A 27,973-nucleotide genomic window follows, 5' to 3' on the forward strand; every position below is an offset into this window, starting at 1 on the left:
TCCATCAGTAGCCCAAGAATACATAGATTTAAGGCAATCTGAGTAACTTTTTAATAATTTTAGAGAAAAATGCCACTGCTATTAGAACAGTGATGCTTGAATCTTGACAAGGTTAAATTAAAAAACGCATGGTTTGGATGGTTCTGATACAAACATGTTTCAGTTAACAGGACACGTGGAAAACAAGGATTTCCTGTCATAAGTTCAGAAGGAGTGAAAATGAAATAGTCCAGAAAATTACTTTGCAAGGATTCAGATACTAAAAATGTATTAGATGTTACTGCCTTGGAATCTATATCTATCAAAGGCAATTATTACAATAGTATTCTGAAAATTCTGAGCAGATGCCTATAATGAAAAGCAACTCTTTAAAACCTGATATTTCTAAGGAAAACTTCAAACTTTTCATTTATTATGAACTAATATGATGTTTAGTCAAAAGTATTCCAGAACATAGGGAAATGTAAGTTTTTTTTTAAAGTGGTTGGTATAATTATGGATAAAAATAGCTCAAGAACACCAAAAACGTAAAGGTTTGGCATATACAAACACCAGCATCAACATGAGGGCTTAAGGGCAAGAAATTTTGATATTATCAGAGCAAACATGATCTCAAGGGGGCATTTAATTCCATTGGTTAGCCTGCTTTGTTCTCTTTTGTTTTGGGGGCAAAAAAAGAAAACAAGCAAAAGTATCCCTTTCCAAAGACCTTCTGTTTTTTCATGTTTAACCTGGATTTAGGACAAGTTCAAAATTCCGTGGAGTCATGTCAAAAGAGTTTCAACAGGAGCTGCTGTTGTGCCCCTGAGGGAGGCATCATCAGGCTGGTCTTGGAAACCTGACGAGAGAAAAAAAAATATGTGTTTCATCATCAGGGAACAGAAGGGGATACACAGCCAAGGAAATGACATGACATGTTACAGTTCCAATAGTAAATTTGATTTTCTGTCAGGTAAGCAGTTCCCATGACTTGGGGATGATTATCTGAGATCTTTGAATTTTGGACTCTTTTTACATCATTATCCTTTGTCCTAACGGATGACAGTCCTGCCTGTTACTTCCTGTGTACGTCAGGGTGTCCGAGAGGAATGAGGCATAGCCGGCCACCTCATCCCAATTTCCTCTCGATTCCACATCCTAGTCAGGCTGTGACCAAGGCTTCCAGGACTTGCTGCTATTTCGGGGGATGCCTCAGACCTAGCAAACTGGGAAGGTTCGAGTTCAAACAAGAGGTCTTCCACTTGACAGTCTTGTTTGTCATTATCATCGCCTGCATTGTGTGACTTCTAATTGTGCTGTGTATGCACTTGAAGGATCTCTACTGCCTTTTTTAGAATATTCCAGTGGCACTTTTACAATTTTTAGAATATTCCAGTGGCAACAAATTTTTTAAAAATATGTATAACTCAGTGCAAAAATTTTAGGTATGATTTAAAGGAGTAATGGGCTCTACACAGAACAAAACGAGTTGGGAATGATTACCACTCAACCATCAATACTGACTAATAGTGTCTCTGTGTGCATGTAAAAAGTGTTCCTACCTCTTTCTTTTTGTCAGCCTTCAACATAGTCACAGGTTTGTGGGGATAACTGGATACTGCCCTGATGACATCCTCCTGAAGATGCTCAAGGCACAGTTTTTGTATGTTCTGGTTAACAGACCTTAATACTGGGGAGTGAAGGGTATCATCACCTCCAACTATGATGCTGATCTCTTACAGCTAAAACACCTGCTCTACTCAACATCATCTCGTGGGCTTGGTTCAGTGTTTTCACAAGTAGACATTGCAAAAGTAAATGGATTTGCTGCCAGTAAATTTGAAACCATGATTGCAATTTGGAGGCCCATATATAAAGGGTTCTCATCACATTTCTTTGTCCCATCTTTAGTGAGACATAATGGACAGATGACGTTTAAGTTTAATATACAGGAGGATGATTTGACACAGGTATATACACAGGATGATTACCATAATAAAGTTAATTAACACATCCATCACCTCACATTATTACATTTTTGTGTGTGTGGTGAAACTTTTGAGATCTCTCTTAGTAAATTTCAGGCATATGATACAGTGTTGTTAACTATAGCCATCATACTGATATTAGATCCCCAGAACTTATTCATCTTAAAAGTGGAAGTTTGTCCCTTTGACTGAAACCCCCCTTCTGTTCCCTAACCCCACCAGATCCTGGCAACCACTATTCTACTTTCTGTTTCTCTGAGTTTGTCAACATACATTTTTCTGTGATCCAACCCTTGAGAATTACATGACATACTAAATTTCCACATGCTTTTGCCAGTCTCTTCCTATCTCACAATAAGCATAAAATGTGAGATTATGGAAGATGCAGCTCAAATCAAGACCTTGGTACATGGAGAATATTCCCTTTAACAGACATCAGTCAGAATCCTGTTGTGTACAATTCAGAAGAGCGTATTGCCTTTCACTTGCTTCTTTCGGATAAGATAAATGGGAAATGTTATTGATCACTGGCCCTGAGTTTGGCAGAAGGGCTACTATGGCACTTGTGGTTTCCTGGGTAGAGAAATAATACTCAGAGAATTTCCTCCCATCCTTTGTAGCTCCCTAGGTGTGACCTGGAGTAACAGGCAAATTTGGCCTTGGAGCACAAAATGAAACAGGGCAAAGGCTAACAGAGTTTTGCCAAGAGAATGCACTGGTCATAGCAAACACCCTCTTCCAAAAACAAAAGAGAAGACTCTACACATGGACATCACCAGATGGTCAATACCAAAATCAGATTGATTATATTCTTTGCAGCCAAAGATGGAGAAGCTCTATACAGTCAGCAAAACCAAGACTGGGAGATGACTGTGGCTCAGATCATAAACTCCTTATTGCCAAATTCAGACTTAAATTGAAGAAAGTAGGGAAAACCACTAGACCATTCAGGTATGACCGAAATCAAATCCCTTACAATTATACAGTGGAAGTGACAAATAGATTCAAGGGATTAGATCTAATAGATAGAGTGCTTGATGAACTATGGATGGAGGTTCATGACATAGTATAGGAGGCAGGGATCAAGAGCATCCCCAAGAAAAAGAAATGCCAAAAGGCGAAATGGTTGTCTGAGGAGGCCTTACAAATAGCTGTGAAGAGAAGAGAGGTGAAAGGCAAAGGAGAAAAGGAAAGATATAAGCATCTGAACGCAGAGTTCCAAAGAGTAGTAAGGAGAGATAAGAAAGCCTTCCTCAGTGATCAATGCAAAGAAATAGAAGAAAACAATAGAGTGGGAAAGACTAGGGATCTTGTCAAGAAAATTAGAGATACCAATGGGACATTACATGCAAAGATGGGCACGATAAAGGACAGAAATGGTATGGACCTAACAGAAACAGAAGATATAAAGAAGAGGTAGGAACAATACACAGAAGAACTATACAAAAAAGATTTTCATGACCCAGATAATCACGATGGTGTGATCACTCACCTAGGGTCACACATCCTGGAATGCAAAGTCAAGTGGGCCTTAGGAAGTATCACTATGAACAAAGCTAGTGGAGGTGATGGCATTCCAGTTGAGCTATTTCAAACCCTAAAAGATGATGTGTGAAAGTGCTACACTCAATATGCCAGCAAATTTGGAAAACTCAGCAGTGGCCACAGGACTGGAAAAGGTCAGTTTTCATTCCAATCCCAAAGAAAGGCAATGCCAAAGAATGCTCAAACTACTGTACAATTGCACTTATCTCACACACTAGCAAAGTAATGGTCAAAATTCTCAAAGCCAGGCTTCAAGAGTACATGAACTGTGAACTTCCTGATGTTCAAGCTGGTTTTAGAAAAGGGAGAGAAACCAGTCATCAAATTGCCAACATCCATGGGATCATCGAAAAAGCAAGAGAGTTCCAGAGTTCCAGAAAAAACATCTATTTTTGCTTTATTGACTATGCCACCTTTGACTGTGTGGATCACAACAAACTGTGGAAAATTCTGAAAGAGATGGGAATACCAGACCACCTGACCTGTCTCCTGAGAAACCTGTATGCAGGTCAGGAAAAACAGTTAGAACTGGACATGGAACAACAGACTGGTTCCAAATCGGGAAAGGAGTATGTCAAGGCTGTATATTGTCACCCTGCTTATTTAACTTATGTGCAGACTACATCATGAGAAACACTGGGCTTTCCCGATTTTTACTCCAGGTTTCTCTTGACTTCATACTTTTGCATTCCAGTCCCCTGTAATGAAAAAGTCATCTTTTCTGGGTGTTAATTCTAGAAGGTCTTGTAGGTCTTCATAGAACCATTCAACTTCAGCTTCTTCAGCATTATTGGTTGGGGCCTAGTCTTGGATTATTGTGATATTGAATTGCTTGCCTTGGAAATGAACAGAGATCTTTCTGTTGTTTTTGAGATTGTATCCAAGTACTGCATTTCAGACTCTTTGGTTGACTATGAGGGCTACTCCATTTATTTTAAGGGCTTCTTGCCCACAGTAGTAGATAATGGTCATCTGAGTTAAATTCACCCATTCCAGTCCATTTGAGTTCACTGATTCCTAAAATGTTGATGGTCTCTCTTGCCATCTCCTGTTTGACCACTTTCAACTTATCTTGATTCATAGACCTAACAATCCAGGTTCCTATGCAATATTGTTCTTTACAGCATCAGACTTTATTTCCATCACCAGTCACATCCACAACTAGGTGTTATTTTTGCTTTGACTCCATCTCTTCATTCTTTCTGGAGTTATTTCTCCACTGTTCTCCAGTAACATATTGGGCACCTACCGGCCTGGGGAGTTCATCTTCAGTGGCCTATCTTTTTGCCTTTTCATACTGTTCATGGGGTTCTCAAGGCAAGAATATTGAAGTGGTTTGCCATTTCCTTCTTCAATGAACCACGTTTTGTCAGAACTCTGCACCATGGCCTGTCCGTCTTGGGTGTCCCTACATGGCATGGCTGACAGTTTCACTGAGTTAGACAAAGCTGTGGTCCTTGTGATCAGTTTGATTAGTTTTCTGTGATTCTGGTTTTCATTTTGTCTACCCTCTGATGGATAAGGATAAGAGGCTTAGGGAAGCTTCCTGATGGGAGAGACTGCCTGAGGGGGGAAACTGGGTCTTGTTCTGATGGGTGGGGCTATGCTCAGTAAATTTTTAATCCAATTTTTTTGTTGACGGGTGGGGCTGTGTTCCCTCCCTGTTGTTTGGCCAAACTATGGTGGAGATAATGAAGATAATGTGAACACACTGCTGCACTCATTGTCCCTGACCCTGCAGCAGGCCACCACCAACCCACGCCTCCACTGGAGACTCCTGGACACTGATGGGAAAATCTGGGTCAGTCTCTTGTGGGGTCACTGCTCCTTGCTCCTGGGTCCTGGTGCACACAAGGTTTTGTTTGTGCCCTCCAAGAGTCTGTTTCCCCATTCCTGTGTAAGTTCTGGTGGCTCTATTGTGGGGTTAATGGTGACCTCCTCCAAGAGGGCTTATGCCATACCCAAGTCTGCTGCACCCAGAGCCCCTGTCCCTGCAGCAGGCCACTGCTGACCCATACCTCCAGAGGAGACACTCAAATACTCAAAGGTAGGTCTGGCTCAGTCTCTATGGAGTATCCTGGTGAGCACAAGGTTTTGTTTGCGCTCCATGAGTGTCTCTGGTGGGTATGGGGTTTGATTCTAAACGTGATTTTGCCCCTCCTATCGTCTTGCTGGGGGGCTTCTCCATACTCCTGGACATGGGATATCTTATTTTGGTGGAATCCTACATTTTCCTGTTGATGGTTGTTTAGCAGTGAGTTGTAATTTCAGAGTTCTTGCAGGAGAAGATGAGCACATATCCTTCTACTCTGCCATCTTAAGAGGAAAGACCCTCCTGAATTCACTGGTGATAATAGTGCTTGGAGAGAAATTTCCTAAGATAATAAAGCTAAGATGTAATAAACACTTGAGCTTCCCCAGTGACTCAGCAGTAAAGAATCCACCTGCAATGCAAGATACATGGGTTCAATCCCTGGATCAGGAAAATCCCCTGAAGGAGGGCATGGCAACGCACTCCAGTATTCTTGCCTGGAGAAGCCCATGGACAGAAGAACCTGGAGGGCTAGAGTCCATAGGGTCACAAAGAGTTGGACACAACCGAAGCAACTGAGCTTGCACACACATTAAACACTTAGATGGCAATATTCTAAGCTCTTTCAGTTCAGTTCAGTCGCTCAGTCGTGTCCAACTCTTTGCAACCCCATGAATTGCAGCACACCAGGCCTCCCTGTCCATCACCAATTCCCAGAGTTCACCCAGACTCACGTACATCGAGTCAGTGATGCCATCCAGCCATCTCATCCTCTGTCATCCCCTTCTCCTCCTGCCCCCAATCCCTCCCAGCATCAGAGTCTTTTCCAATGAGTCAACTCCTTCGCATGAGGTAGCCAAAGTACTGGAGTTTCAGCTTTAGCATCATTCCTTCCAAAGAAATCCCAGGGCTGATCTCCTTCAGAATGGACTGGTTGGATCTCCTTGCAGTCCAGGGGACTCTCAATAGTCTTCTCCAACACCACAGTCAAAAGCATCAATTCTTTGGCACTCAGCCTTCTTCATAGTCCAAGTCTCACATCCATACATGACCACTGGTAAAACCATAGCCTTGACTAGACGGACCTTTGTTGGCAAAGTAATGTCTCTGCTTTTGAATATGCTATCTAGGTTGGTCATAACTTGCCTTCCAATGAGTAAGCGTCTTTTAATTTCATGGCTGCATTCACCATCTGTAGTGATTTTGGAGCCCAAACAAATAAAGTCTGACACTGTTTCCACTGTTTCCCCATCTATTTCCCATGAAGTGATGGGACCACATGCCATGATCTTCGTTTTCTGAATGCTGAGCTTTAAGCCAACTTTTTTACTCTCCTCTTTCATTTTCATCAAGAGGCTTTTTAGTTCCTCTTCACTTTCTGCCATAAGGGTGGTGTCATCTGCATATCTGAGGTTATTGAGATTTCTCCCAGCAATCTTGATTCCAGCTTGTGTTTCTTCCAGTCCAGCGTTTCTCATGATGTACTCTGCATAGAAGTTAAATAAGCAGGGTGACGTACTCCTTTTCCTATTTGGAACCAGTCTGTTGTTCCATGTCCAGTTCTAACTGTTGCTTCCTGACCTGCATACAGATTTCTCAAGAGGCAGGTCAGGTGGTCTGGTATTCCCATCTCTTTCAGAATTTTCCATAGTTTATTATGATCCACACAGTCAAAGGCTTTGGCATAGTCAATAAAGCAGAAATAGATGTTTTTCTGGAACTCTCTTGCTTTTTCCATGATCCAGCAGATGTTGGCAATTTGATCTCTGGTTCCTCTGCCTTTTCTAAAACTAGCTTGAACATCAGGAAGTTCACGGTTCACATATTGCTGAAGCCTGGCTTGGAGAATTTTGAGCATTACTTTACTGGCGTGTGAGATGAGTGCAATTGTGCGGTAGTTTGAGCATTCTTTGGCATTGCCTTTCTTTGGGATTGGAATGAAAACTGACCTTTTCCAGTCCTGTGGCCACTGCTGAGTTTTCCAAATTTGCTGGCATGTTGAGTGTAGCACTTTCACAGCATCATCTTTCAGGATTTGAAATAGCTCAACTGGAATGCCATCACCTCCACTAGCTTTGTTCGTAGTGATGCTTTCTAAGGCCCACTTGACTTCACATTCCAGGATGTCTGGCTCTAGGTCAGTGATCACACCATCGTGATTATCTGGGTCATGAAGATCTTTTTTGTACAGTTCTTCTGTGTATTCTTGCCACCTCTTCTTAATATCTTCTGCTTCTGTTAGGTCCATACCATTTCTGTCCTTTATCGTGCCCATCTTTGCATGAAATGTTCCCTTGGTATCTCTAATTTTCTTGAAAAGATCTCTAGTCTTTCCCATTCTGTTGTTTTCCTCTATTTCTTTACATTGATCACTGAGGAAGGCTTTCTTATCTCTTCTTGCTATTCTTTGGAATTCTGTGTTCAGATGCTTATATCTTTCCTTGTCTCCTTTGCTTTTCACTTCTCTTCTTTTCACAGCTATTTGTAAGGCCTCCCCAGACAGCCATTTTGCTTTTTTGCATTTCTTTTCCATGGGGATGGTCTTGATCCCTGTCTCCTGTACAATATCACGAACCTCATTCCATAGTTCATCAGGCACTCTATCTATCAGATCTAGGGCCTTAAATCTATTTCTCACTTCCACTGTATAATCATAAGGGATTTGATTTAGGTCATCCCTAATGGTCTAGTAGTTTTCCTTACTTTCTTCAATTTCATTCTGAATTTGGTAATAAGGAGTTCATGATCTGAGCCACAGTCACCTCCTGATCTTGTTTTTGTTGACTGTATAGAGCTTCTCCATCTTTGGCTGCAAAGAATATAATCAATCTGATTTCGGTGTTGACCATCTGGTGATGTCCATGTGTAGAGTCTTCTCTTGTGTTGTTGGAAGAGGGTGTTTGCTATGACCAGTGCGTTTTCTTGGCAAAACTCTATTAGTCTTTGCCCTCTTCATTCCGTATTCCAAGGCCAAATTTGCCTGTTACTCCAGGTGTCTCTTGACTTCCTACTTTTGCATTCCAGTCCCCTATAATGAAAAGGACATCTTTTTTGGGTGTTAGTTCTAAAAGGTCTTGTAGGTCTTCACAGAACCATTCAACTTCAGCTTCTTCAGCATTACTGTTGGGGCATAGACTTGGATTACTGTGATATTGAATGGTTTGCCTTGGAAATGAACAGAGATCATTCGGTCGTTTTTGAGATTGCATCCAAGTACTGCATTTCGGACTGTTTTGTTGACCATGATGGCTACTCCATTTCTTCTGAGGGATTCCTGCCCGCAGTAGTAGTCATCTGAGTTAAAAACTCTTTACACATGTTAATTTTCTGCATCCTCATAATTCCATGAGCAAGTACTGTTATAAAGATACAGAAGAAGAACAGAGAGGTGGGATCACCTGCCAACAAAGTAAAGAGGAACCAGGATCAGAAGGGATGACTCCCAGGAGCTGGTCTGGACCACTGATGTAGGATGGGTACTTAAAGAATAGAGAACAGTACAGTTGCAGACACTGAAAGAGGTCTTCGTTTATCAGAGAAAGGGCAATATTTGAGGAAAGACCCAAGGCTATTGAGTTTAGCAAATAGGAGTTAACTGCAGTGATGAAGAAATTGTGAAAGAGCAAATCTCTTGTCCATAAGACAGGACTATGTGTCACATGGAGCTCTTTAGTGAGAGCAGGACCCAACTGACACATCAACACCCAGTTTCTGGGGATATATCATGAAAGCCCAACATGTACTCTGGTACTGAAACAGTTCTGGGTTATTAAGATTCTAATTCCAAATAATTCCGACTTGTGGGGGTTTTCTCCACACCACCAAGCAATTCTCCAACAGCAGTTGGGTGTCCAAGAATTCAATATCATTCTTACACTGTCTACCTGGAGACAGCATCTGATCCCCCAAGGTTAAGGGCTCAGGCCTAGAAGACTCAGTATTCATGGAAACATCATACTCACTAGGTTACCAGCTTATTATAAAAGGATATAACTCAGAACATCCTGGCAGAGATGCACAGGATGAGGTATGAGTAAAGGTCAGGGAACTTCAGTGCCCTCTCCAAGCACACCAGCCTCCCCAAATCCCTACACCATCAGGGGAAGGTTCTGAACCCCATCCTTTTAGGTTTTATGGAGGCTTCATTACATAGGCATGATAGATTAAATCCTTGCCCATTGGTGTTAGTGCCAGGCTCCTCCATCCATGGAGTTCTCCAGGCAAGAATATTGGAGTGGGTGGCCATTCCCTTCTCAAGGAGATCTTCCCAACCTAGGGTTCAAACACAAGTCTCCTGCATTGCAGGCCGATGCTTTACTGTCTGAGCCACCCCCTGGTGGCCATTTGAACTCAATTTCTAACTCCTTTCCTCTCTCTGGAGGGTCAGGGGGTGGGTAGGACAGAATATTCCAAGCTTCTAATTACATAGCAGATTTTTCCTGGCAACCAGCTCCCACCCTTAGGTGTTTTCCAGAAGCCACCTTGTTAACTTCACAAAAGATAACCTTTACCTCCCTCATCATTTAGGAAATTCCAAGGGTTTTAGGAGTTCTGTTTCAGAAACAGGATCAAAGACCAAATATCTCTCTCTTATTATAAATCACATTATCAGAGCTGCCTAGCAGCTACCAGAAGAGGAATTTGAGAACTGGAAGCAACAGAAACCAAGCCATCAAAACTACAGTATCAGATGAGGAATGCTCTAAGGAGGAAGTGGGAGGCTAGTTTATCTAGTGGGAACATGAGGTCAAGATCCTCACCTCCTGCTTGGTCCTGGCCACTTAGAACCCAGGTGGGCCTGTTTCCACCCATCCTGGCCCACTGTGGTCAGAAGGCCCAGCTCTCAGTCAGGGAGGAAGAAAGTAGCAGGTCAAGGCTGTCAGGAAATCTGACACCTAAAAACTCCCCATGTATCTGCAAGGCTAACATGAAGGACTGAAGACTCCAGAAGCAGCTTAGAAGCTTGGTCTTAAATCAGCACTAATTCTTGCTCTTTCAGATCAGCGGAAAATAAATTTTGAGCTCAAGAAACCAAAAAATCTTACAGCCATATGTTTTAACATGCAAAATTAAAGAACAACCAAAATCTCATGAAATATCAACAAAATTGTGAAGCAGCATTTGATCACATAGTATGTAGTCATCACAAATCATGTTTTCAAAGGAATGTTTACTGTCCCAGGGAAATGCTCATAAAAGAGTATGGCAAAAAGCAGCCTAACGTACCACAACGTGCTCTGAATTTTTCCTGGAGGAAATTCTATTTATGCTCAGTAAAGAAATTATTCTGAAAAATGTATCTTTGTTTTACATAATAAATAAATAAATTCACACTATATTGACAGTACTGTTATACTGTCAGAACAGTCAAGATTTATGAAATACAAAAATGTTCTTATTTTTATTACCCTATCATAAAATTTACTTTTTTAAAATAAATATTGAAAATAACTTAATCAGAATAGTATTTACCTTGTTTATATTAGCTTTTCCGAAGCTTCAGGAGACATGGTTTTGATCCCTGGGTCAGGAAGATTCCCTGGAGAAGGAAATGGCTATCCACTCAAGTACTCTTGCCTGGGAAATCCCATGGACAGAAGGAGCCTGGCGGCCTACAGTCCACAGGGTCACAAAGAGTTGGACATGACTGAGCACGCACACATGCATCTTAACTTTTCAGCAACTGGTTTCTTTTTCTCCGAAGTGAAGTGAAGTCACTCAGTCATGTCTAACTCTTTGAGACCCCATGGACTGTAGCCTACCAGGCTTCTCAGTCTATGGGATTTTCCAGGCAAGAGTACTGGAGGGGATGTCATTTCCTTTTCCAGGGGATCTTCCTGACCTAGGGATCGAAAATTACTACATAGAAATTATAATTATTCACATAAACTTTTCCACAGGCCAGGTTAATACACAGTGATCTTCTGATCGATATGAACAAAAGGAATTAGTTATTTTTGTTAGGCTGTTATCTGATTGAATTACCTGGAGGAAAAAAAAGAAATCCCTCTTTGTACATAGTTTAATCGTTTGAAACATTCTGAGTGGTGCAGACTTTCTGTTAGAATAGACTGAAAATGAACCAAGTATAAGTCGACTTTTACTTAGATTTTGAAACTGTAAAGTAGAGAGAAGGAACTGCCTACACTCTTATTTTGTTTTGCATGATATATTATGCATGAAATCAAATTGCTTGGGCTACAGGCACAAGATGTCACTTCAGCAGCCCTCTAGAACTTGATGGTTGGGAAAGGCATAAGCCTTGTTGATAATGAGCTTTTTATTTTCTTCAAGACTAATAGAGGGAATTGGGGTATCCTGTCATAAAGGAAGAGTGAATTGCAGTGAAAAAGTGCAGATGGGCAGGTAGGTATCCTTTTAAAACCCTGCTGGAAGGAGACAAAGCCAGAGATACTAGGCCTTCAGCAACAGGAATCTGACTGTCAGGACAGGTTGATGGGCAAGTGGGTGGGGGCAGAGCACAGAAAGCACACAGGGAGTACAGGGAGTCCTGGTAAAGGCGTGTGTGTGTGTTGGTGCCAAGAATGCAAAGGAATTGTCAGTTATAAGTCAAGGAAGCTAAAGTATGGGGTGTCTGGGGAGCCCATGGTGCAGCCTCTATGTTTCTTTCCAAACTGATGAGTAAGTCTTAGGTCTTCCATATTTCCTTTCTTCTAATTTTTGGTGTCCTTTTATGCCAAAGAGGTACAATAGCTAATTCTGGCACTAGTGGGCAACTGTAAGCCAGGCTTCTGAGTATCATCCATCTGCTGGTGGCAGGGATGGGTACATTGAGAAGATGCTGGGGAGTCTGTGGGTGTTCGAAGACAAGGGTGGGGTGGAAGGAGGGCTGAGGATGGAGACTGGTACTCTCTCCACTGCTCTGGGGTAATTCTTGCTAGTGTTCTGATTTGCCCCACCAACTTGAGATATAAAAATACAGCTTGTACGTGAGACGCTAGTGAAGAACATCTGGCCTCAATTCAGTCAACCCTATGCTCTCTCTTTTGATTCACCACAAGCACTTCCCTCATGATATTTGTCTTTTGTTTGTCTGTTTTGAGAAAACCTTTATTGCATATCATTGAATTAATTTCTGTTTGAATAAACAGTACACAAAACAAAGATTTATGTTGTGAAAATCCTTGAATCTTCTAATCAGCAGTCTGCAAGGAGTGGAGACTCTGGTTTTGTGTCTTTTTAAGACATCCATTTCCCATTTATTTTTAAACTTTGAACATAATAGTTTTCCAAACTATTTTTGATGTGGGTTATAGAACTTCTCCCCATGAAATGCTGCTCTTTTCTGTGAGACTGAATGTGCCCCCGAAGGACCTGGCACATGGTGCACTTTTCACAAGGCTGTACAAGTACTAATAAAATCAGTCCTTGTGGGATTGAATACGCATTTGGAATGCACTTTATTTTTCATAGATATATAGAATACTCTTTCAGCTTTGTCCTTTAATAGGAAAAGAAAAGAAAAAAGCTATACATGAGTACTAAAAAATCTGATCTTCTCCAGAAACCAAAACAGTATCAAATAACAGTGTCCTTCAGAACCACATATGTGACTGTTAGCTGGTGATTTCTTTTTTCTTTCTCAGTCTTTCTTTTGAAAGTGAAAGTGAAACTTATACAGGCATGTCTGACTCATGTGACTCCACGTACTGTAAGCCTGCCAGGCTTCTCTGTTCATGGAATTTTCCAGGCAAGAACACTGGAGTGGGTTGCCATTTCCTACTCCAACAATATTTGTCTTTAAGATGTTCAGAATGACATTAATCAATCACAAGTACAGTTCCAAGTGCATGTATTCATTCATGGTTTCTACTCTCACTATTCACACACATTTTTAAAAAGGATCCAAGGTCTATAAATTTAATGTCCTATATAAACTGAAATGGGCTTCTCAGGCAGCAGTAGTGGTGAAGAACCCATCTACCAACGCAGGAGATATAAGAGATGAGGATTCAGTCTCTGGGCCAGGAAGATCCCCTGGAGGAGGGCATAGAAATCCACTCCAGTATTCTTGCCTGAAGAATCCCACGGACAGAGGAGCCTGGCAGGCTACAGTCCATGAGTCACAAAGAGTTGAACACGACTAAAGAAGCACAAGCTGGAATCAAGATTGCCGGGAGAAATTTCAATAACCTCAGATATGCAGATGACACCACCCTTATGGCAGAAAGTGAAGAGGAACTAAAAAGCCTCTTGATGAAAGTGAATGAGGAGAGTTAAAAAGTTGGCTTAAAGCTCAACATTCAGAAAACGAAGATCATGGCATCTGGTCCCATCACTTCATGGGAAATAGATGGGGAAACAGTGGAAACAGTGTCAGACTTTATTTTGGGGGGCTCCAAAATCACTACAGATGGTGACTGCAGCCATGAAATTAAAAGACGCTTACTCCTTGGAAGGAAAGTTATGACCAACCTAGACAGCATATTCAAAAGCAGAGACATTACTTTGCCAACAAAGGTTCGTCTAGTCAAGGCTATGGTTTTTCCAGTGGTCATGTATGGATGTGAGAGTTGGACTGTGAAGAAGGCTGAGTGCTGAAGAATTGATGCTTTTGAACTGTGGTGTTGGAGAAGACTCTTGAGAGTCCCTTGGACTGCAAGGAGATCCAACCTGTCCATTCTAAAGGAGATCAGTCCTGGGTGTTCTTTGGAAGGAATGATGCTACAGCTGAAACTCCAATACTTTGGCCACCTCATGCAAAGAGTTGATTCATTGGAAAAGACCCTGATGCTGGGAGGGATTGGGGGCAGGAGGAGAATGGGACAACAGAGGATGAGATGGCTAGATGGCATCACTGACTCGATGGACATGAGTTTGAGTGAACTCCGGGAGCTGGTGATGGACAGGGAGGCCTGGCGTGCTGTGATTCATGGGGTCGAAAAGAGTCGGACACGACTGAGCGACTGAACTGAACTGAAAGCAGCACGGCACAGCATAGCACACAAACTGAAACAGAGAATGAGAAACTCTGTGGAGAGAGAGGGGAAGCTAATATACAAGCTGATATAATTACTATAACAGAGTCAGCCATGAAGAAATTAATTGAGGAAGATAAACTACGAAGTACTATTTTCTGTATCTACTAATATCTCAGGGAAAAACTAATTTCTATGATGCTAATTGCCATCAGTTTCATTGTACTTGATTAAAAGTTGTGTTATACCTCTAAAGAAAAATAACCTAAAAGATTAGTAAATTTCTTAATATCCATCTCAGCAAAAATGACACGAAATAGCAAACAGCTGTATAATGACAATTATTTGGTAAAATCAAATTAGAAAGATAAATACAAGAATTGTTGCTATTTAGTTGCTAAGTCATGTCAGACTCTTTTGTGACCCCATAGACTATAGTCTGCCAGGCTCCTCTGTTCATGGAATTTCCAAGGCAAGAATACTGGATTGGGTTGTCGTTTCCTCATCCAGGGGGTCTTCCCGACCCAAGTATCGAACCTAGGTCTCTTGAGTCCCCTGCATTGGGAGAGGATTCTTTACCACTGAGCCACCAGGGAAACCTAAATACAAGGAAACTTATTCACAAACATGGAGCCCAGAAATCAAGTAGAGTGAAGCAGTGTTGAATAACAGGGGAAAAAAAAAAAAAAGGATTTGAAATTGGACAGACCGTCTCAATTCAACTTAGTTTCACACCAATTAGCTGCATCACATAACCTCTCTATGTTTCTATTTATTCATATTTAAATCTTTGAAAGATTGTTTTGAGAAATAGATATCTAATGAAGATACCACTGTGCCTGGCTCACAGAGACCACTCAATAAACATTATGGATTTACTAATAGAACATTTGCAATGAGCCAGGTACTATTCTAGGTGCTAGAATTACAGTGGGGAATGAAGGAAAATCTTTGTCTTAGTGTCTTTAATACTGTGATGGGAGAAAATAGCCAACAAACAAGTAGGAAAAGAAGAAGGAAAGTAGGAAGACAGATGGTAAGAGAGGGAGTGAGCGGAGGAGAAGAAAGAGATTCAGAGAGTGATGTTTCCTAGAGCAACAGTCATAAGATGGAAGTTGTCTTACAGCATGAGGTACCTACTCTAGCTAGTAGTCACGGGAGGACCCTTGACGAAGGATCATTTTCTCTGAATCTTGGATGATAAGAAAGGAAGCCAGAGTAGGTTAAGATCATGGAAAAGACCATTCCAACCAGAACAAATGTTGGGAGAAAAGGCTATGAGACCAGCACAAATCTTGTGTTTTGCAGAGACAAAGAGAAGGGCAGTGAGTGTCAGGGAGAGGAATGTAAGGGAGAAGGGTACAAGATGAGGTCCAAGATGTTGGTAAGAACAGTTCAGGTAACTCTTGGTCCCTAATAGAGTTCAGAGTCTATTTAATTACAATGGGGAGGGTTTCAGTGGAGAGTGATATGATCAAATATAATCTTTAAAAAGAGCATTATGTCTGATATCTGAAGAATGAATGGGTAGTAATTGTGGGTGGAGAGAACATGAAAGCAGGCAGACCAGTAATGAGGCTGTAGCAGTTTAGATGAGAGACTATTGTTTCTGGGACTAGCCTGTAGCAGTAGAGGCGATGAGATGTATTTGGATGGGGGATATGTTTTGGAGGTAGAGCTGACAGGACTTCCTAAAGAATAGGATGTGAACGAAGGAACACGATCAGGGCTAATTCCCAGATATTAGACTTGAGCCTCAGCCTGACTAGTAAAGCCATTGCCAGGATAGGAAAGAGGAGGGAGGGATGGTTGGTGTCAGGATAGTCAGACACCTAAGTGGAGATGCCAAGCACACAGTCTAGAGATCAGGACTACTCCTGTGAGAAGATTTGCTTAAAGTGTAATGTAAACTTGTTCTATGTAAAATGTCCAATTCAGTCTTACCAAATTGAAAAACAAAAGTTAACTCTATTAACTGGTGATATGTACTGTTTTTTGTGAAGTTAGATCTTCTTGAAAACTTTTATTTAAATGACTCTGAAGCTACTTTGTTGACACACAAGAATTGGCTCAGTAAAAACCATAATTTCTCTGTGGTCATCAAAACCTGACAAAGCAAGTGATGATCCAATTGGAGTATCAGAAGCATGATTTCCATATCAACAGAATTCTTACAGCATATAGTTATTTATTCTAGATAAAATGCTGCTTCACTTGTTCAGATCTTGTGATGGGTATAGCTAAAATTCTTTCTTCTGGGAGGAAAAAAGAAAGTGAGGTACCCTCAGAGTTGTATTTTTCCTGAAACACATAATAATATGCAAACTAGCTTGGCACTGATTATGATAAACTGATTTGGGTTGAATTTTTTCTATTCTGCTCTGGTAGGGTCCTAAGGCTAACCTGTTCCCACAATCTCAGAAATGTGATCTAAGGCAATCAATCCAATCCCAAACTCCCAGTTGAAATGAGCATCAGGTGTTGACATAGTTACCTGCCTCTACTCAAACATCCGGTTAGATTTATCTTGAGAAATCAACTATTGGTTGACTGATAACAACAGTTATACATACTATTTGTTAAATGTCTACTGTATTATCTCATTTTAATCATCGCAACTAATTTGGAAGGTTTTTATTTTAAAAATAATAAAACTGAGATTCATTGATCCTACTTGACCAGAGGAAGAACTTGTTTATATCTAATTGTATATATCTAAGTGTAGTTTGCTGGATGTAGTAAGTGTAGATGCTGGATGGCATCACCGACTCAATGGACGTGAGTTTGAGTGAACTCTGGGAGGTGGTGATGGACAGGGAGGCCTGGTGTGCTGTGATTCATGGGGTCGCAAAGAGTTGGACACGACTGAGGGACTGAACTGAACCGAAGTGTAGTTTATATGTTTATATCAAAGTGTAGTTTTATTTTGTGACCCTCCCCTCCATAAGATATGGTTATATCTAAGTGTAGTTCTGTTTTTATATCTAGATTTATGCCTAAGTGTAGTTCTATTATTTTGTGACCCTCCATAAGATAAGCATCATGAAGATGAAGATGTGGGGATAAATTGTCCCAATGATTTCAACTTTCACATAGTTCTGCAAACTCATACATTTGATTCACAATACTTTCAGTAGTTATGTTCTATAAAGTCACTGGAACACTGATTTAGCAGAACTGAATCACTTCGCTCCTGGCGAAACACACTGTTAAGGTCCCACAAGACTCTCTTGTTCACAACATGTCCATTGACCAACCAATACTTACTGTCATATGTGTTTCTGTTTAAAGACACCTTATTCAATGTATGTTGTTGATTCATTGACATTGAACTCACAGCCAAGAACACTAACACATGCCCAAATGAAGCTTATCTAACACTCATACCTTCTCCATAAGGTGCATCCCAGCCTTCTTGTACTTGGGAACATGAGTTAGCACTTCAGCGCTCTGATTAGGTATCATTTCAAACAGTGAAATCACTAAAGCAAAACAAAAAAATGCAAAAAAAAAAAAAAACATGGCGCTAAATAGATTTTGGAAAAAAAAAACTTGTTGAGTAGTGGAAGTTTGAGGGGAGATTGCAAATACATGACCCCCATCACCAAGGAGATATTAATCTATTAGGAGAGACAAGATCAACACACATGAGTCACAGGTGAAATTATAACCGAGAGTGTGAATAGGATGATAGTGTTTTATATTAATCTACATGTTCTTGATTGATTTTATCCTACCCTTTCTCAGACTTTTCAAGTATCAGTGATACTTTTTATATGAGCTTTTGTCAGGAGTGAGCAGATCAGCCTAAAACCAAGAAGTCTTTGAAAACTGTGACTAGATTTCTTAAATGCAGACTAGACACTGCAATTTGAAAGCTGAAGAGTTTTGTTTTAATTTGTTTTAATATACAAGAATCAGGCTTTGCTGAGAGAAATGAATGGTTTGCATGGAATTCTAAGAGCAAGGCTTTGATGATCAAGGACCTACTTTGGTGGACTGAGCACTGTTTGCAGTAACTTCCACAGACAGTGAAGTATGTCAGTTGCTGTGTGTATCTTCCTACCCAAAACAAAATAAAGATCTACCAGTGAATAAGAGAAGGAGATTCAGAGAGGACAAGGCAAGGTGCTTAATAAGATTAAGACAGCTGGTGGTGAAATCTGTTTCCTTGTGCAGCCAAATCTTAGGTGGAGTTTGGTAAAGACAGCGTGACTTTCCGAGTCAGAGTCCAAGAGGACAGCCAGTCTCATAGTAAAGCCTTGATTTTGAAGGCATTGAAGCAACATAGCTCTTGGGTAATAGACTGGCAATGAATGAGGGAAGCAACCAAGAAGACAGGTCTTCACAGAGACTTGCAGAGTCCTGAATATAACACTGGATTGGCCAAAAAGTTCATTTGGCTTTTTCCATAAAAGAATGAAACTTTTGGCCAACAATAAAATAATAATAGGAAACTGAGAGTTTTGAAACCCCAAGCAGAGGTGTGGAGGGGCTGCAGGAGGTGAGGAATCACAAGGTCTAGGAAAAGAACAGAAGGTTGCAGAGCTATGGGCTTCATGGTTGATCACTACTGAGGCAGAGCCACGTTGAAGGTCAGGAACGGCAGCAGTGAGGAGATACCCCTTGTCCAAGGTAAGAGAAACCCAGGTAAGATGGTAGGCATTGCAAGAGGGCATCAGAGGGCAGACACACTGAAACCATACTCACAGGAAACTAGTCAATCTAATCACACTAGGATGACAGCCTTGTCTAACTCAATGAAACTAAGCCATGCCCGTGGGGCAACCCAAGACGGGCGGGTCATGGTAGAGAGATCTGACAGAATGTGGTCCACTGGAGAAGGGAATGGCAAACCACTTCAGTATTCTTGCCTTGAGAACCCCATGAACAGTATGAAAAGACAAAATGATAGGATACTGAAAGAGGAACTTCCCAGGTCAGTAGGTGCCCAATATGCTACTGGAGATGAGTGGAGAAATAACTCCAGAAAGAATGAAGGGATGGAGCCAAAGCAAAAACAATACCCAGTTGTGGATGTGACTGGTGATAGAAGCAAGGTCTGATGCTGTAAAGAGCAATATTGCATAGGAACCTGGAATGTCAGGTCCATGAATCAAGGCAAATTGGAAGTGGTCAAACAAGAGATGGCAAGAGTGAATGTCGACATTCTAGGAATCAGTGAACTCAAATGGACTGGAATGGGTGAATTTAACTCAAATGACCATTATATCTTCTACTGCAGACAGGAATCCCTCAGAAGAAATGGAGTAGCCATCATGATCAATAAAAGAGTCCGTAGTGCAGTACTTGGATGCAATATCAAAAATGACAGAATGATCTCTGTTCATTTCCAAGGCAAACCATTTAATATCAGAGTAATCCAAGTCTATGCCCCAACCAGCAATGCTGAAGAAGCTGAAGTTGAACGGATCTATGAAGACCTACAAAACCTTTTAGAACTAACACCCAAAAAAGATGTCCTTTTCATTATAGGGGACTGGAATGCAAAAGTAGGAAGTCAAGAAACACCTGGAGTAACAGGCAAATTTGGCCTTGGAATACGGAATGAAGAGGGCAAAGACTAATAGAGTTTTGCCAAGAAAATGCACTGGTCATAGCAAACACTCTCTTCCAACAACACAAGAGAAGACTCTACACATGGACATCACCAGATGGTCAACACTGAAACCAGATTGATTATGTTCTTTGCAGCCAAAGATGGAGAAGCTCTATACAGTCAACAAAAACAAGACCAGGAGCTGACTGTGGCTCAGATCATGAACTCCGTATTACCAAATTCAGAATGAAATTGAAGAAAGTAAGGAAAACTACTAGACCATTCAGGTATGACCTAAATCAAATCCCTTATGATTATACAGTGGAAGTGAGAAATAGATTTAAGGCCCTAGATCTGATAGATAGAGTGCCTGATGAACTATGGAATGAGGTTCGTGACATTGTACAGGAGACAGGGATCAAGACCATCCCCATGGAAAAGAAACGCAAAAAAGCAAAATGGCTGTCTGGGGAGGCCTTACAAATAGCTGTGAAAAGAAGAGAAGTGAAAAGCAAAGGAGACAAGGAAAGATATAAGCATCTGAATGCAGAATTCCAAAGAATAGCGAGAAGAGATAAGAAAGACTTCCTTAGTGATCAATGCAAAGAAAAAGAGGAAAATAACAGAATGGGAAAGACTAGAGATCTCTTCAAGAAAATTAGAGGTACCAAGGGAATATTTCATGCAAAGATGAGCTCGATAAAGGACAGAAATGGTATGGACCTAACAGAAGCAGAAGATATTAAGAAGAGATGGCAAGAATACACAGAAGAACTGTACAAAAAAGATCTTCACGACCCAGATAATCACTATGATGTGATCACTGACCTAGAGCCAGACATCCTGGAATGTGAAGTCAAGTGGGCCTTAGAAAGCATCACTACGAACAAAGCTAGTGGAGGTGATGGCATTCCAGTTGAGCTATTTCAAATCCTGAAAGATGATGCTGTGAAAGTGCTACACTCAACATGCCAGCAAATTTGGAAAACTCAGCAGTGGCCACAGGACTGGAAAAGGTCAGTTTTCATTCCAATCCCAAAGAAAGGCAATGCCAAAGAATGCTCAAACTACCGCACAATTGCACTCATCTCACACGCCAGTAAAGTAATGCTCAAAATTCTCCAAGCCAGGCTTCAGCAATATGTGAACCGTGAACTTCCTGATGTTCAAGCTAGTTTTAGAAAAGGCAGAGGAACCAGAGATCAAATTGCCAACATCTGCTGGATCATGGAAAAAGCAAGAGAGTTCCAGAAAAACATCTATTTCTGCTTTATTGACTATGCCAAAGCCTTTGACTGTGTGGATCATAATAAACTATGGAAAATTCTGAAAGAGATGGGAATACCAGACCACCTGACCTGCCTCTTGAGAAATCTGTATGCAGGTCAGGAAGCAACAGTTAGAACTGGACATGGAACAACAGACTGGTTCCAAATAGGAAAAGGAGTACGTCACCCTGCTTATTTAACTTCTATGCAGAGTACATCATGAGAAACACTGGGCTGGAAGAAGCACAAGCTGGAATCAAGATTGCGGGGAGAAATCTCAATAACCTCAGATATGCAGATGATGCCACCCTTATGGCAGAAAGTGAAGAGGAACTAAAAAGCCTCTTGATGAAAATGAAAGAGGAGAGTGAAAAAGTTGGCTTAAAGCTCAACATTCAGAAAATGAAGATCATGGCATCTGGTCCCATCACTTCATGGGAAATAGATGGGGAAACTGTGGAAACAGTGTCAGACTTCATTTGTTTGGGCCCCAAAATCACTGCAGATGGTGATTGCAGCCATGAAATTAAAAGACGGTTACTCCTTGGAAGGAAAGTTATGACCAACCTAGATAACATATTCAAAAGCAGAGACATTACTTTGCCAACAAAGGTCCGTCTAGTCAAGGCTATGGTTTTTCCAGTGGTCATGTATGGATGTGAGAGTTGGACTGTGAAGAAGGCTGAGTGCCGAAAAATTGGTGCTTTTGAACTGTGGTGTTGGAGAAGACTCTTGAGAGTCCCTTGGACTGCAAGGAGATCCAACCAGTCCATTCTGAAGGAGATCAGCCCTGGGATTTCTTTGGAAGGAATGATGCTAAAGCTGAAACTCCAGTACTTTGGCCACCTCATGCGAAGAGTTGACTCATTGGAAAAGATTCTGATGCTGGGAGGGATTGGGGGCAAGAGAAGAAGGGGACAACAGAGGATGAGATGGCTGGATGGCATCACTGACTCAATGGACGTGAGTCTGAGTGAACTCCAGAAGTTGGTGATGGACAGGCAGGCCTGGCATGCTGCAATTCATGGGGTCGAAAAGAGTCGGACGTGACTGAGCGACTGAATGAACTGAACTGAGGCAGAGCCAGCAGCAGCAGCAGCCAGCCCACCAAGTCAAAGGTCAGGCAAGATGGGTGATGCCTCATGGGTACCTACCAGAACTTCCCAAAACCCAGAATGTGACAATTCAGTGATTATCAAAGGCAGAGGATTACAGGAGAACCCAGATTACTCCTAAGCCGCCTGTCTACTGATATCACTCTTGTCTACCAATATCACTCTTATCTACCAACATCACTCTTAGGGAGAAAAAGAGAAAACTCTGAATTTGACTGCAACCTTACTAAAAGATGCAAAATCTTCAATTGGAAGCAATGAGTTACCTTAACATGTAAAGATTAAAAAATTTAGTTTATGAGTAAAAACAACAACAACAACAACAACAAATGAAGTCTAGACATGGAACCGAACTATTTTTAATTACAGAAAAAAAATTTTAATGGGACATTTCTTCATATCTCGTTTTTGGAACTTGCTGCATGGGCTGAATTGTGATGCACCAACAAAAAAAACCCTATAGCATTTTAAAACTGAGTGACATGTGTCAGGTCAGGCTTGGGCAGGTAATGGGCAGGAAGGAGTTGAAATGAGATGAACTCTGTAGCAGGCTGGACCCAAATAGACAGGAGAGGGCTGGTCACTGGGTCAGAGGCAATGCCTAAGTTGCATAATCAGAAACCTGCTGGGTGAGATAGACATCTGGGATCATCAGAGAGCACCTGTGAAATGAGAAATTGCATGTTGGGATTTGTAAGTCATGTAACAGAGAAGTTAGCAGATTTGCCTCTCTTGCCCTGTCTTGCTCCTCAGAAAGTCTACTCCTAGCATCACTGATAGGAGATCAGTGCCATGAATCCTGAGTCTACTGACCTTTTCGATGGCACGCTCATTTGAATGACTGAGGGTTATACATGCTGGACCCAAGCAGACCAATCAGGAGACCTTCCCCAGAAATTTGGGATTGGGACCCAAGGACTCCAGTTCACTGACCTTCAAAGTTTATTTACATGAGAATCATGCAAGACTCCAAAGCTCCACCAGTATATCTTTGGGACTTTGGGAAGGATATTTGATCTTCAGGATCTTTGATCTCCAGGATGTATCTGATGCAGTAGGTTTGGAGCTCAGGATCTTTTTAACAAGTATCCCCAGTGAATCTGGGGCTTCCCAGGCAGCTCAAGTGGTAAAGAATCTGCCTGCCAATGCAGGAGACATAGGTTTGATCCCTGGGTCCAGAAGATCCTCTGGAGGAGGAAATGGCAACCCATTCCAGTGTTCTTGTTGGGAAATCCCATGGACAGAGGAGCCTGGTGTGTTATAGTCCATAGGGTCATGAAGAGTCTGACATGACTGAGGCGACTGAGAATGCACCAATGCATCTAGAGCAGAAAGGTGTAGATCACAAATAGAGAAAAAGGCTTCTGGACTGGGAGGATCTCTAGATCAAAGGTGGTCGTTTTGGGCCATGTAAATGGTGAAGCAGAAGAAAGGTCTAGAGAAAGAGAAGTGTAAGGCAGACATACAAAGAGAAGTTGCTGGGCAGACAGGATGCTGGCTGATTAAACACCTTTCCCAACCCTTCTCCTTGCTGGCCTCACCCTAGCAGAGACTAGAAATTCTAAGCACCTATACCCAGTCTTCTTTGAAGTCAGGAGGTCACATGACATACTTTGGGCCAATGAGAGGTGCATGGAAATCTGCTTTGTTGGGACTGGTCATTTAGGGAAAGCTTTTGCCTTTGGGATGTAAGGGTAACCACAGGTCACTGCCCAATTTTACTCTTCTCTCTGCCTAACACCTGGAGCAACAGTCAACTGTGATCCATGAAGCAAGAGACACAAAGTCAACACACTAAGGATGCAAAGTAGGAGAAAGGCCTCAAGTGGGAGACAGGCATTTGGAATGTGTCTAAAATTTAGTGACTTTGTAGAACTGTGATGTAGTCAAGACTGTGAGAAGAAAACTGTAGGTGAGCACATGCCCAGGGAGTCCTGGAGTTGTATCAGTGACATGAAGAGCCATTCATTACTGCTGCTGGTCCACACAACCGCCAGGTACAAACAGTTGAGAGCAAGGAGACATGATCAGTTAAAGAGCTTTTTTTTTTAAATTTTGAAATTGCAGTTGGTTTCCGTTTTGATGTGCCAGCTTTCTCTAGTTTCAGTGCACGGGCTTCTCTAGATGCAGCACGTGGGTTTAGTTGCCCCAAAGCATGTGGAATTTTAGTTCCTCAACCAGGGATCAAACCCATGGCCCCAGCTTTGGAAGGTGGACTCTTAAACACTGGTCCACCAGGAAGTCCCAGGAGCAATCTTAACAGGGGCATTCTAAGACAACTTGAAGGAAAGCTAATGGTTCATTCAAGAAAATGAATCTGATGTGGAGAAAAGGGAACCCTCTTACACTGTTGGTGGGAATGTAAACTAGTACAGCCACTATGGAGAACAGTGTGGAGATTCCTTAAAAAACTGGAAATAGAACTGCCATACAACCCAGCAATCCCACTGCTGGGCATACACACTGAGGAAACCAGAAGGGAAAGAGACACGGGTACCCCAATGTTCATCGCAACACTATTTATAATAGCCAGGACATGGAAGCAACCTAGATGTCCATCAGCAGATGAATGGATAAGAAAGCTGTGGTACATGTACACAATGGAGTATTAATCAGCCATTAAAAAGAATACATTTGAATCAGTTTTAATGAGGTGGATGAAACTGGAGCCTATTATACAGAGTGAAGGAAGCCAGAAAGAAAAACACCAATACAGTATACTAACGCATATATATGGAATTTAGAAAGATCGTAATGATAACCCCAGAGAAGGCAATGGCACCCCACTCCAGTACTCTTGCCTGGAAAATCTCATGGATGGAGGAGCCTGGTAGGCTGCAGTCCATGGGGTCACTAAGAGTCGGACACGACTGAGCGACTTCACTTTCACTTTTCACTTTCATGGAGAAGGAAACGGAGAAGGAAATGGCAACCTACTCCAGTGTTCTTGCCTGGAGAATCCCAGGGATGGGGGAGCCTGGTAGGCTGCCGTCTATGGGGTCGCACAGAGTCAGACACGACTGAAGTGACTTACCAGCAGCAGCAGCAGCAACAATGATAACCCTGTATGCAAGACAGCAAAAGAGACACAGATGTATAGAACAGTGTTTTGGACTCTGTGGGAGAGGGCAAGGGTGGGATGATTTGGGAGAATGGCATTGAAACATGTATAATATCATATGTGAAATGAATCACCAGTCCAGGTTCGATGCATGATACAGGATGCTCTGGGCTGGTGCACTGGGATGACCCAGAGGGATGGTATGGGGAGGGAGGTGGGAGGGAAGTTCAGGATGTGGAACACGTGTACACCCGTGGCAGATTCATGCTGATGTATGGCAAAACCAATACAATATTGTAAAGTAATTAGCCTCCAATTAAAATAAATAAATTTATATTAAAAAAAAGAAAATGAATCTGCTAGATTTTTCCTAACTGGTATACTAAATTACCCATGTGAAACTTATAAATATCCTAAAGTCTATATCACTGTATTATAGTTAAAAGCCAAAAGAAAAATAAATGAAAGTCAATAGGAAAGGCAATTAAAATTCCATGACAAAACCAGATGGCCTGGTTATAGAAGGACCTCACCTATGATCAGTGGCTCAGGTTTTAATCATCTTGACCTGTAAACCAGGACATAGGCTCTGACCTAGTTAAGGAAGCAATATACCCAGAACACACAATCTCAGCTGATTAGAAAATAAGATTAAAAGGCAAAATCAAATCGATTTTCTTTAAAGCAAGAATGATGAAAAAGTTGTATGATTATAGTGACAGTTTAGCTTGTTCTGCTTGCTTCTTGGGATGTTAAAGAGTACATTAGTTTCCTGTGCTGGCTGTTATGTTACCACAGACTTACTGGCTTAAAACAACAGAAATGTATTGTCTCTCAGTGCTAGAAGAGGGCAGAAGTCCAAAATCTAGGTCGCACTGCTTTCAGACGCTCTCAGGGAGACTCCATCCCTTGCCTCTTTTCCAGCTTCTAGTGGCTGCCAGCATTCCTTGACTGGTCGCCACATCACTCCAATCCCTGTCTCTTCCTCTTCTGTATGTCTATCTGGTGGTGTTTTAGTTGCTAAGTCATATCTGACTCTTGTGACCCCATGGAGTGTAGCCTGCCAGGGTGTTTGGCCATAGGATTTTCTAGGCAAGAATACTGGAATGGGTTGCCATTTTCTTCTCCAGGGGATTTTTCTGACTCAGGGATTGAACCCAGGTCTCCTGTAGTGCAGGCAGATTCTTCACCAACTGAGCTACCAGGGTGTGTCCATCTAATCTCCCTCTTTCTTATATAAGGACATTTATGATTGTATTTAAGGCCCAGCCAGGGTAATTTCCCCTTATCAAGATCTTTAACCACATCACAAAGGCTAACAGTTGCTTATAAAGTAATATTTACAGGCTCTAGGAATTAAGACTTGATATCTGTAGGTGGTCATAATTCAGTCTGCTGCTGCTGCTGCTAAGTCTCTTCAGTCATGTCCGACTCTGTGCGACCCCATAGACGGCAGCCCACCAGGCTCCCCCGTCCCTGGGATTCTCCAGGCAAGAACACTGGAGTGGGTTGCCATTTCCTCTAATGCATGAAAGTGAAAAGTGAAAATGAAGTCGCTCAGTTGTATCCAACTCTTAGCGACCCCATGGACTACCTACCAGGCTCGTCCGTCCATGGGATTCTCCAGGCAAGAGTACTGGAGTGGGGTGCCATTGCCTTCTCCCTACTACTAAGAAAATCTGATATACTTTACTTATGATTTTAAACTATATTTTGATATGTTTAAGTTTATAATAAAGTATGAAAGTTTAGGGAATTCTATTTTTTATTTATTGTTTGGACAAGAAGTGTGTGAATATTTAAAAGAATGTTGCCTGTTTTTAAAGTCAACTTTAAAATAAATAAATCAGACTTTTAAACAATAATGAATTTCTTCCCTATACAAAAGTCTCTTGAATTTTAACAAGTTTATAACATTTTTTACTCAGTGTCTCTCTAGATTTATTATGTATGTGTGTATTCAGTAACTCCTGGTAAACTATTTCTCATTTTTACCCTGAAAAATGAGGAGGCAATTGAAATTGATGCAAAAGCAAACTTACATGTGCATGCCCACCTGCCTAGACCAGGGATGCCAAAAGCAAGGGTTAGCAAGAACAGGCATTGAACACTCTGGGTCTTTCACAGCTGTGGGCAGCCCCAAGTGTGACTTCACAAGAACAGCCTCTGAGCTCACAAAGAAACTGCTGCTTGCCTCAGCATGACTCGTGTCTTGTGCCTGTGGGTTTTGGTTCCTTTAACAGTGGGTCACAGGGTTTCTCCAGAACACTTTGTTTATTTCCTTTTACCAAGCTAAACATGTCCTTGATTTTAAAGCTATGTTTTGAAGAAGGATATTTGCTGAGATGCATTTTCACAATGTATTCTGTTCCATGGGGCATGTGACCTGAATTCAGGGATTGCCCATCATTATTCAGTTGAACTTCAAGATGAGAAAAATTTTTTTATTTTGAATGTTGTGTTAATTTCTGCTGTATAGCAAAGTG

General features: G+C 41.5%; 1 long non-coding RNA gene across 1 annotated transcript; it reads right to left on the reverse strand.

Moving 5' to 3' along the window:
* Positions 1-442: 442 nt before the first annotated feature.
* Positions 443-27,973, reverse strand: LOC133254082 (uncharacterized). The gene is made up of 3 exons (XR_009738568.1): positions 27,530-27,973; positions 25,461-25,489; positions 443-838 (listed from the first exon to the last, which is right to left on the reverse strand). It is a non-coding gene; the product is annotated as an uncharacterized LOC133254082 (long non-coding RNA).

This window comes from Bos javanicus, chromosome 9, assembly GCF_032452875.1.
Source record: "Bos javanicus breed banteng chromosome 9, ARS-OSU_banteng_1.0, whole genome shotgun sequence".
In the NCBI taxonomy this organism is placed as follows: domain Eukaryota; kingdom Metazoa; phylum Chordata; class Mammalia; order Artiodactyla; family Bovidae; genus Bos; species Bos javanicus.